Below are 10,706 nucleotides of genomic sequence, written 5' to 3'. Positions count from 1 at the left end.
GTTAGAATTAGTTAGAAGGATTTTAGAGTTGCTCTTTTCTATTCTCTGTGAATTATTCAATCATGTAACAAAAGAAAAATTCTAATGAGAAAGTGATTTTGGAATACCTGTTGTATTTTTAGTTAGTTGAAGCCAACCAAGGGGGCCCATTTGGGAGGTGGAATAGTTTTAGATAGAGTAGATTTATTTCTTGCAGTTTCCTATTTTAAGATAGGTTTACTATACTAGTCCTGCAACATAGCTACTGTGAAAGTTCCTACAACACTTGTCGAAAATGATCATAGTGGATATTTGAATTGTTAACTAGTTTAGAATTCCTTTTTTGAAGTTTTCTATAGTTCCCTGTTGATATTCTATGTCAGCAGTATAGATTCCTTTCATGCATTTTACTTTCCTGCAACATAGCTGTTAAGACTCTTAAAAGAACTTAGTGCACATATTGTGTTGACTCATTTCAAGTTCTACATCCCTGAGTTTACAATACAAATGCATTTCCATAATGGAATAGATACTTATTTAATTGGATATAGTATCTTTGAGAGAGGAATAGTGGTGTGATTATCTTGACCTATTATGGAAACTTTCATTTTTGGCGCCATTGCCAGGGATGGTGTCAAACTAGGATCCTTCATGAGTCCTCTATTTTTCTTTTTAGATTAGTCTATTAATTAGAAACCACAAGTTTGAGTGCTTGATTCACAAGTCACCAATTTAATTTCATGCATTGAAGAGGAAGAAAACGAGATGAATATGGAAGATTTTGTCCATGGGAGCTTGTTAATCTAAACAAAGAAATTGAAGAAGAATTTTAGTTTCCTTTTGAGGATGCAAGCTCTGTCTTTCCTACAAAATCACCCTCAAGAGTAGAACCTCTAGATACAAGTGGTCTTCAACCTTTTGCTGAAATTTTGGCCAGTTTCCTTGATACTACTCCTCCAAATCCACCAATTGTTAACAATCTAGTACCAAATGTTCCTTTTTAGGAGCAACCTTATAATCAAATACCTCTAGTAATGGCACAACCTACTTTTCCATTTCCTCTCCCAAGCCTTGTAACCAATGCTAATCTCAAAAATATACCTCCAAATGCTCTTGCAAAGTTTTATGGCCTTGCAACTGAAGATCTTGATACTTTCTTGTTTGAGTTTGACATACTCTACCGTAGCTTTAACTACAACACTGATGCCGATAATCTCAAGTTGTTTCCAGCAACATTGAAAGAGTCAACTTTATGATGGTTCATGGGCTTAGAAGCCAATGCAACAGGTACTTGGGATGAAATACAAACTCTATTTTTGGACAAATATAAAGAGTATTGCAAAGCAAATGATTCTAGAAGAGATGATATCTTTAGAATATCACAAAATGAGGAAGAAACATTGGAAGACTATGTTTCATGTTTCTTGTATACATTGCAGAAGAACCCTCAGCATGTGTTCTTCGAGGATTCACAAAAGCTAGTCTTTTTTAGAGGCGTGAATGATAGTTGTCTAGAAGCATTAGACTTGATGGCTGAAGGAGATGTATATCAATCTTCTTGGGATGACCTCAAGAAAATCTATCTTAATTACTCAGGGTCAACAATGAAGAAAGGAAAATGACACTAGACTACTTCTATTAAAGGAATTAGTTAGGGTATTTCAAAGCTTGAGATATTCAATATGCTCTCAGATTTTAAGAAGGACATTATAAATGATGTCACTGCACATCTCAACATGATGACTATAAAGAAGAAGCTAGCAGAAGCTAAGGTACAATTAGCTAAGTATTGCCCACATTGCCAGAAGTAGAAGAAAGATTTCCAATGCAAATTGGTCACTAGCATGGAAAACTAGCATCTTCCAACTGAGTACATCAAGATAGATGGAGATGATGAGAAAGTATTATTGTTTGCTCAAATCCAGCCATGGGCCCAATGTCAAGGTATGCCTTAGGACCTTTGCAAAATTCAAATCTATATGGTAATCAATGGAAAAACCATAATACCCAAGCTCCTCCATAATATAGTCAACCTAATTAGAATAATGCTTGGCAAAATAATCCACAACAACCTCAATGGCCTCAGAATTCCCAACCTTCTTCATCAAACCAATAGAATAATCAATGGAAGAATTAGCAAAACCAATGGCAACAACCTCAAGGGAATTGGTAGTCTACAAATCAATGGAAAGGACCTCAACAATGGCCTAACCAAAATACTGGTAATCCACAATTACCACAATTACCACCTCCAGTCCAACAACCTGTATTAATGCCACCACCTACAAGTCTTAGACCTTAGAAGCAAACCTAGTTACCTATACAACCTTAACCAAATCCAAATAACCAATAGTCACAACAACCCATGTACTCTAATGATGCTTAGCAATATCTTGCTTATGCTTTGAATGTTGCAAATATACATTTTCCATCTGGTACAACCCTACCAGTGCCCAAATTTCCTTTTATAACTAAAATACCAGATACTCCTGTAGCATCAAAACCTATAATTTTTAAAGAGGTTGACGCAACTAATGTTACTAGCTCAGCTCAAGCCCAACCAACAGTTGAACCTCCTTTTCTAGAGAAGTTGATACAAAATAAACTTGTACAAATAGAGGAATAGTCTTTTGATATTATTGATCAGATAAAGAACATGCACATCCAAATACCCCTATTCCAAGCTATTAAAGATGTTCCTATCTATGGAAAAACGATCAGAGAAACCTACCTAAAAAGACAGGGAGGAAGAAAAAGGACCCAAATAAAGTCCATGTTGTAGGACAATTGGCTGACATTACGTTAGGAAAATTTTCTAATCTAGGAAGCCTAGTTGTGAATGTGATTATAAATGGTTAGTCTATTAAAAATTCTTAAATTGATCTTTGTGCTGCTATAAATATCATGGCTAAGGATACTATGAAGATTTTGAAAATAGAAGGATTGAGGGCTACCCCAAAAATTCTACAACTTGCAGATAGTTCTATTGTCACTCTTGATGGGATGATAGAAGGCATAGTTGTAACCCTAGACTCTCTAGAGTACCCTGTAGATTTCATGATTCTATCTCCCAAAGTCAATTTATATGGTTACCCTATCATTCTAGGATGACCATGGTTAGCTACAATTGATGTAAATATAAGTTGTAGGTCAGGGAATATGACCATATCTAATGGTGAAGCAACAAAAAAAAATTGATTTATATCCTCCAGCACAACCACAACTAGATTTGAGCACATTTGTATGGCCAGATTTATGAGATGGAGAAAAGAGTTAAACTTAATAGTGTAGCTTATGATGTTACATAGACAATCTTTTCTAAAGCTACAAGAAGAGGATTCAGTAATTCAAAGTATTCTTAATAACACTTGTGTGGTAGAAAAAGATGTATTTGACAGTTCTATTTTAGAATTAACCACATATGATCAATGCAATGAGAGTTATATTCTACTCAAGGAGCCTGACATTATTCATCAACTCTTACCATGTGAATCAGATACAAGTCCAATCTTTGAAGCTACTATAATCAATTCTACAACTACTGTTCAGTTGTCAAAAGGTCATAATGTCCATGTCAATCCCAAATTATCTTCCACACAAATGAAACAATTAACAGAGCTTCTTCAAAAACATGAAAAGTATTTTGCATGGGACTATAGGGATATAAAAGGGTTGAGTCCTACATTATGCACTCATAGAATATACATCAATGAAGGGTGCCTACCACTCCATCAACCATAGAGAAGGATTAATCCAGCCCTTAGAGAAATAGTTAAAACTAAATTGCAAAAATTACTTGATGCTGGTTTTATCTATCCTATATCTGATAGTAGATGGGCGTCACCCCTAGTCATAGTGCCTAAAAAGGGAGGGAATGGAGGATTTGTGTAGACTATAGAGAATTGAATAAGGCAACCAAAAAGGATCACTTTCCTTTACCATTCATTGATCAAGTTCTGGACACTCTAGCTGGAAAGAAGTATTTCTCCTTTTAGATGGGTATAGTGGTTATAATCAAATAAGTATTACTCCTGAAGATCAAGACAAACCACATTTACATGCCCATAGGGTACTTTTGCATATTCTATTTTTCCATTTGGCCAATGTAATGCCCCTACAACATTTCAACAAGTTGTGATCAACAATTTTGCTGATATATCACATGATTGCATGGAAATATACATGGATGATTTCACAACATTTAGAGTCATCTTTGAAGAAGCCATGGTGAATCTTGAAAAAGTTCTTATCTAATGTAAAGAACATAATCTAGCACTATAGTGAAAAGTGTTTTATGCTCATGCAGGAAGGTGTGGTACTTGGTCATTTCATATCAACTATAGGAATACAAGTGGATCCAAATAAGATAGAGGTAATTCTAACACTCCCTATACCTACAAAACCAAAAGTGTAAGATCTCTTTTAGGTCATGTTGGATATTATAGGTGTTTCATAAAAGATTTCAGAAAAATAGCTAGTCCTTTGTATACATTGTTGACTAAGGAAGTTGAATTCATTTGAACACTCAAATGTAATGAAGCCTTCCTACAGCTTAATAAACTCCTCACCAGAGCACCAATTTTAAAGGGACTAGATTGGTCAATTCTATTTCATATTCATACTAATGCATCTGACTATGTTGTAGGAGTTGTATTAGGAAAAAAGCCTACTAAACTTGAGAATGCCATCTACTACATTAGTAAAAGCCTTCATGGACCTGAGCTAAATTACATAGTAACTGAAAAAGAACTTTTAGCTGTAGTCTATGCATTGAAAAAATTTAGAGATTATGTGAATGGATATCCTATTTTTGTTCATACTGATCAATCAGCTATAAGATACTTAATGAACAAACTAGTTGTCACTAGTAGACTGGAAAGATGGCTCTTGTTGTTACAAGAGTTTGATATTACTATTATTGATAAGTTAGGCAAATCTAGCAGTTGTAGATTATTTTTCTAGATTGACCATTGCTAATGAAGATCCAACTCCAATTGAAGACACCTTTCGTAATGAACACTTGTTCCATATAGCAACTCATACACCATGGTATGCATACATCGCAAATTATCTAGCTACAAATACAATTCCCCCACACTTCTCTTACAAAGAAAGGAGAAAGCTAGCAGAGAAAAGTTTTCAATATTCCTAGATAGATAAAAATCTCTTCCATGTAGGACTAGATCAAGTCATGAGGAGATGTCTCAGTGAAGATGAGACATATGATATACTGCATGCTTTTCATGATGAACCATGTGGAGGCCATTTTGCAGGGAAAAGAACAACACTAAAGATACTTACAATTGGATATTATTGACCAACCCTACATAAGGATGTAGTGACATATACAACAAATTGTGACAAATTCTAGAGTATGGGCTGACTAACCAAAACTAATGAGATGCCACTCACTCCATAGATTGTAGTCACACCTTTTGATAAGTGGGGCATGGACTTCATAGGTCCAATTGATCCACCATCAAGTGGAAAATCCTATATCTTAGTATGTACAGATTGTGTAACTAAATGGGTGGAAGTTAGAGCAATGAAAAATGCTAGAGATGAGAAAGTAGCTAAGTTCTTATGTGAAGAAATATTCAACCATTATGGAGTGCCTAAAGAAATTGTCATAGATTATGGAGCTCATTTTACATCAAACTTGATCACTAAGGTCATGAAGGAGTATAACATAAGGCATCGTAAATCCAATCCTTATCACCCTCAAGAAAATGGGCAAGTGGAGGTTACAAATAGAGAACTTGAAGCCATTCTAACTAAGAAAGTGAACATACATAAAAAGGATTGGACCAACAAATTAACTAAAGTTGTTTGGGCATACAGGACCACATGGAAAACAACAACTGGATTCACTCCATTTGATCTTGTCTATGGAAAAGCAACAATGTTGCCCATTGAATTTGAACATAAAACACTGCGCACTACTTTAGAGTTGAACATCAGTCTTCCTACAACACAACAAGAGAGTCTCCTCTACTTGAATTCGCTCGATGAAATAAAAAAGAGAGCTTTGGAAAGAACAAAAATTATCCAATAGTAGTGAAAGCAATGGCATGATGCACACATCAGAAATAAATAATTCCAAGTAGGATACTGGGCTCTCCTCTGTGATTCTCGCTTCAAAGAGAATCTAGGGAAATTGCAAACTCAATTGTTAGGACCTTATGAAATTCAACATGTATTTGACAATGGCGTAGTGCAACTGACAATAATTGATCCTGTCCAGTTTAAATTACTTTTGAATGGCCATAGGCTATGTCTCTATCATAAGCCATAGACTAAAGCATAGTTCCTATAGCAATTCCAAATAACTAGTTCACCAACACTTATGAAAATAGTTCCTATAGCAGAAGGTGAAAACCTTCTTCCTACAACCATACCATGATAGAATTTTAGGAGCCTTCATAATAAAACCTCATTTAATATGAGGTCCATTCTTTCATTCACTTTTATCTTTTTTCATATCAACCCATCTCATTTTTCTATCTACCATCCACCCACAATCCATGTCACCCACACATTCTATTTTTCCTACTTTCAGTAAATAAATTGTAAGCACCTTTTCTACAGTCATCAGACTTTGCCACCTCATCAACTTGCATGCAAATGTTTACTCTCAAATCTTTAGGTATAAAAATTTATTTTACTCTTTATTAATTTTTAGCATATAGGTTTTGTTATTTATATTTGATACTGCATTATATATATCGTATAAGACTTATGCCGGTTTCTCCTTCCCATGCAAAATTTTTATAAAGTTAGGATGCTTGTCAAATTTTAGTGGGAGACTAAGAAAGTGTAGTAATTTCAAAATGTGATCTCCATGTTATCCCAGTCATGTCTACATTAAAGGATGTACTTTGATGGCAGTCAGATAGTTTTCATTTCATTAATTTTTAAAATCTTTATGTATCTATTGTACCTTTTTATTGCAATTTTTGGGAAAAGACCTCTTGTACTTGGCATGATTAAAAGGACTAAGAGTTATTATGGGAACACATTCAGTTAAAGCCTCAATGTCCTTCATTATTAATGCATCATTATTCTACACACCGGAGAAAAAGGGGTCTTGTTAAGAGAAGTGGTAACGACATATGAAATTATTCATAAAGATTAGTTGTGAAATTCAGAGAAAGAGGGAATTTGCAGAGGTAAAAGGGGAAAAAATTTGTCACAATGGTGAGAGTGGAAACTAGACATTTTGAAGACGGGGGAAGACTTAAAGAAGTATGAGCCAGTCATTCATAGTCTTTTACTCATGGACATTGAAGCAGTTTGGTGATTTCATGCTTGTGGATGGCTCGGTTACTTCTTACAATTAACAAAATTCAATGAAGAAGTGGCAACAGAGTTCATGATAAAATTTGATGAAGGGGAAGCCTTAGTTTGGGAATCAAGAGTGGTTGCTACTGAGGAAAGGATAGAAAAGGTCACAGGATTACCAGCAATTGGGGAATATTACCCAAATGAACATGATGCCAGGTCTTCAAGGGAACAATTCCCTCAACAAGATGACCCTCAACTGGATATTACAAAACAAGGATGTAAGAGACTTTCTCTTCCACCTCCATATCCAGAGTTAGCAACCCACATTATCAGGTATTTAACCTATGAAGGTAGGTTTTCAAACTTGCATGCTCATAAATTTCTTAGTTGCATAAGGCATAACATGCAAGTTAATGTGCCCAACTTTCTCTATAACATGTTGTGTATAAGTACTGAGGAAACTTAACAAGGAAAGACAAATTTTGTTTCCCATCATGCCCTCATCAAAATTCTTGTTTAAAGATCTCTTAGGGATTCCTCCCCTATTTCATGGGTAGAATTTGTTGAGTCCAAGACCTTAAAGCCTCAAGCCAACCTTGTTTCTCAAAACTTAGAAAATGAGGAAGAAACCATAGAGCTAATTCAAAATCCAACTGAGATGGAAAAAGAAACCTCTCCTGATAAGCCCGCTAAGCCTAATTTAGAGGAAGATATGTCAAGATCTTCTAGGGATAATGGTAAGTGTAAGGTTAGCCCTAACCTTGAAAAGGAAGTACAAAACCCCTCTATCAAAGTAACAAAAAGAAAGAGGTATGTTCCTGCAACAACTATCTTGTAGCATATACTCCAGCTATGCCTAAACCAAAATGGACCCATAAAATGGTCAAAGCTAAAGAGGTTCCTGTATGTAGAAGCCCTCGTATGTGAGGCCAATCATCCCTATCTTCTATTGAAAAACCAAATGCCCCAATTTCAAAGTCTGATATAGAGTTAGTAGTTGAAAATGTCCCAGATGATACTTTTGTGCAATTGGAGCCCTAAAACATAGAATACATGAAAATGAACCTATCAAGGAGACAACGCAAGAGAATCATGAAATGTGCAAATCAAGTCCTACTACTGTTCCAAAAAAAGAACTTGGTAATGATCAACCTGCTATGCTAGCAGACCTTGAATATTTCAATGTTTCACTTATACCTTATAAATCTTCCTGGTGCACTCATCATTTCCAACAAGTTTCTAGAGAACAAAAGATGAAATCTGAAACTCTAGAATTTTTTTCATCAACAATTCAATCAATATTGTTTGGTCTAGAGGGCAGGGGCCCTAGCTCGGTTGGCTAAATCTTCTCTGTTGCAGGGGGTTGGTCACGGGTTCTAGTCTCCCTCGTCCTCGCGGTACTGGTGGGCGTGTCGCACCAGCGCTACCAGTCACAGTAAAAAGTTTACCAGGCACATAAAAAAATAAATAAAAATAAATAAAAATTGTTTGGTCTATATAATCAATTTATTTTTTAGAAAGCCTTGTGGAAGCAAGAAAGAGACTAGATGCGAAAGGCAATATTTGACAAAGACAAGAAAATTGAATCATTAAAGGAGCAACTAGAAAAACAAAAGCAAAAAATGAATAAAGCTTTAAAGCTAGTTGATCAAGTTATGGCCTGTAGACCACCCCCAAGGGTGTATGTTATGTGTTTGAAAGAATAATTTCTATTATTCCAGTTGATGATGACAATGAAAAATATTGATTGTGAATTTAAGAATGCTCGAGATTTTTATAATGTGTATCAAAATTTTCCTTCATGGCAAAAGAACTTGTTGTGTGAGATTTATTTGCATAATTTCATAATTCCACATGAAATAGAGTTGAATCCCTTGATTTAAATAGGGGATGTTCACTTAAGAGCTCTAATGTCATCGATGCAAAATGAAATAAATTATGATAGATAGTTGGATACTTATAGAAACCTTGAAAGGTATAAACCACTGCCACTCTATGATGAATCCCATAAGCCTTATGTTCTCTTGAGAGATTGGTTTAGATTAACTTGTGGAAGGCCAAAACCATAAATCAAAGAGAAAGTGTTTGAAGAAAGGGAAAAAGTTTACAGAGAGTATCAGAAACTTCCTAATTTCACACAACAAAGAGCAATTGTAGGGTTGAGAAATAGATGGAGTCGACCGCCAAAATCTTTCAAGAAGGCTAAACCACAAGGCCCTATTAATTTTGAGGTAGCACTGAATGGAGTGGCTAAATATATGCAATTGGGAAAGAAAATCAGGAAAGAGTTATGGTTGCCACTAACTTTTCAACCTCCTACCCTTCTCTAGCCCCTGTATGAAAGAAATTCTACCAGGTTAGATCCATTAGTTGAAGAACACTTGGGTGAGCATTGGAGATGACCCAGAGGATATTTCTACACCTTCAGAAGTGGGATACAGGGGAAGACAACTGTGGGAGATTTTAGAGAAATGGTAAAGAAATACAATGCTTGAGGACAAGCGTTTTCATAGTGGGGGGTAGATGATGAGGCATATTAATGTCTCAAACTTGATATAGTTTTATATAGTCTAAAATTACTCTATGAGCCTTGTGAAAAATATTTCCAATATATCTATTTTAAATGTCTTGTGAACTTATGACTAAATGTAGCTAGAATCTATTATATCTATGGATAGTTTATATGACATACTTTGCTTAATATTATATATAAAGTGCATTATTTCATATAAATATTTTAACCTATGTTCTAATATTGAATGAAAGTAGAAATGTTGTTGTGCATATGTGTTCGAATGTTTCTAATTTTCGGGAAATAGAGAAGTGGCACAAAGAGTGGTGAGCACTATATTAAAGGAGTAATGAAGACCAGTCATAGCATGAGAAGTGCAGGTCACTTCCAGGTGATAAGACACATCTGGAAGAGGAGTTATTTCAGGAGACCCGACTTGTTACATTATCTACGGACCGTTATTTTTTTGCTCAACCAATGTTTTAAAGTCATGGTTGACATTCCACCTTTTTCTTCTGAAAATGTTTTCTCACAGTTTTTATGTAATAAATTCTAATCCTCTATAGATATGGAAGAAAAGGAAAATTTAGAATTAGTTAGAAGGATTCCAAAGTTTCTCTTTTCTACTCTCTACGAATTATTCAGTCATGTAACAAAAGAAGAATTATAACAAGAAAGTGATTTTGGAATACCCATTCTGTTCTTAGTTAGTTGAAGCCAACCAAGGGGGCCCACTTGGGAGGTGGAATAGATTTAGGTAGAGTAGATTAATTTCTTGTAGTTTCCTATTTTAAGATAGATTTATTGTACTAGTACTGCAACATAGTTACTATGAAAGTTCTTGCAGCACTTGTTGAAAAATGATCATAGTGGATGTTTGAATTGTTAACTAGTTTAGAGTTCCTTTTTCGAAGTTTCCTATAGGTCCCTA

Source organism: Cupressus sempervirens, chromosome 10, assembly GCF_028749045.1.
Source record: "Cupressus sempervirens isolate cs-2001-9-10 chromosome 10, ASM2874904v1, whole genome shotgun sequence".
NCBI lineage: Eukaryota > Viridiplantae > Streptophyta > Pinopsida > Cupressales > Cupressaceae > Cupressus > Cupressus sempervirens.
Note: the sequence above shows the minus strand (reverse complement) of the source record.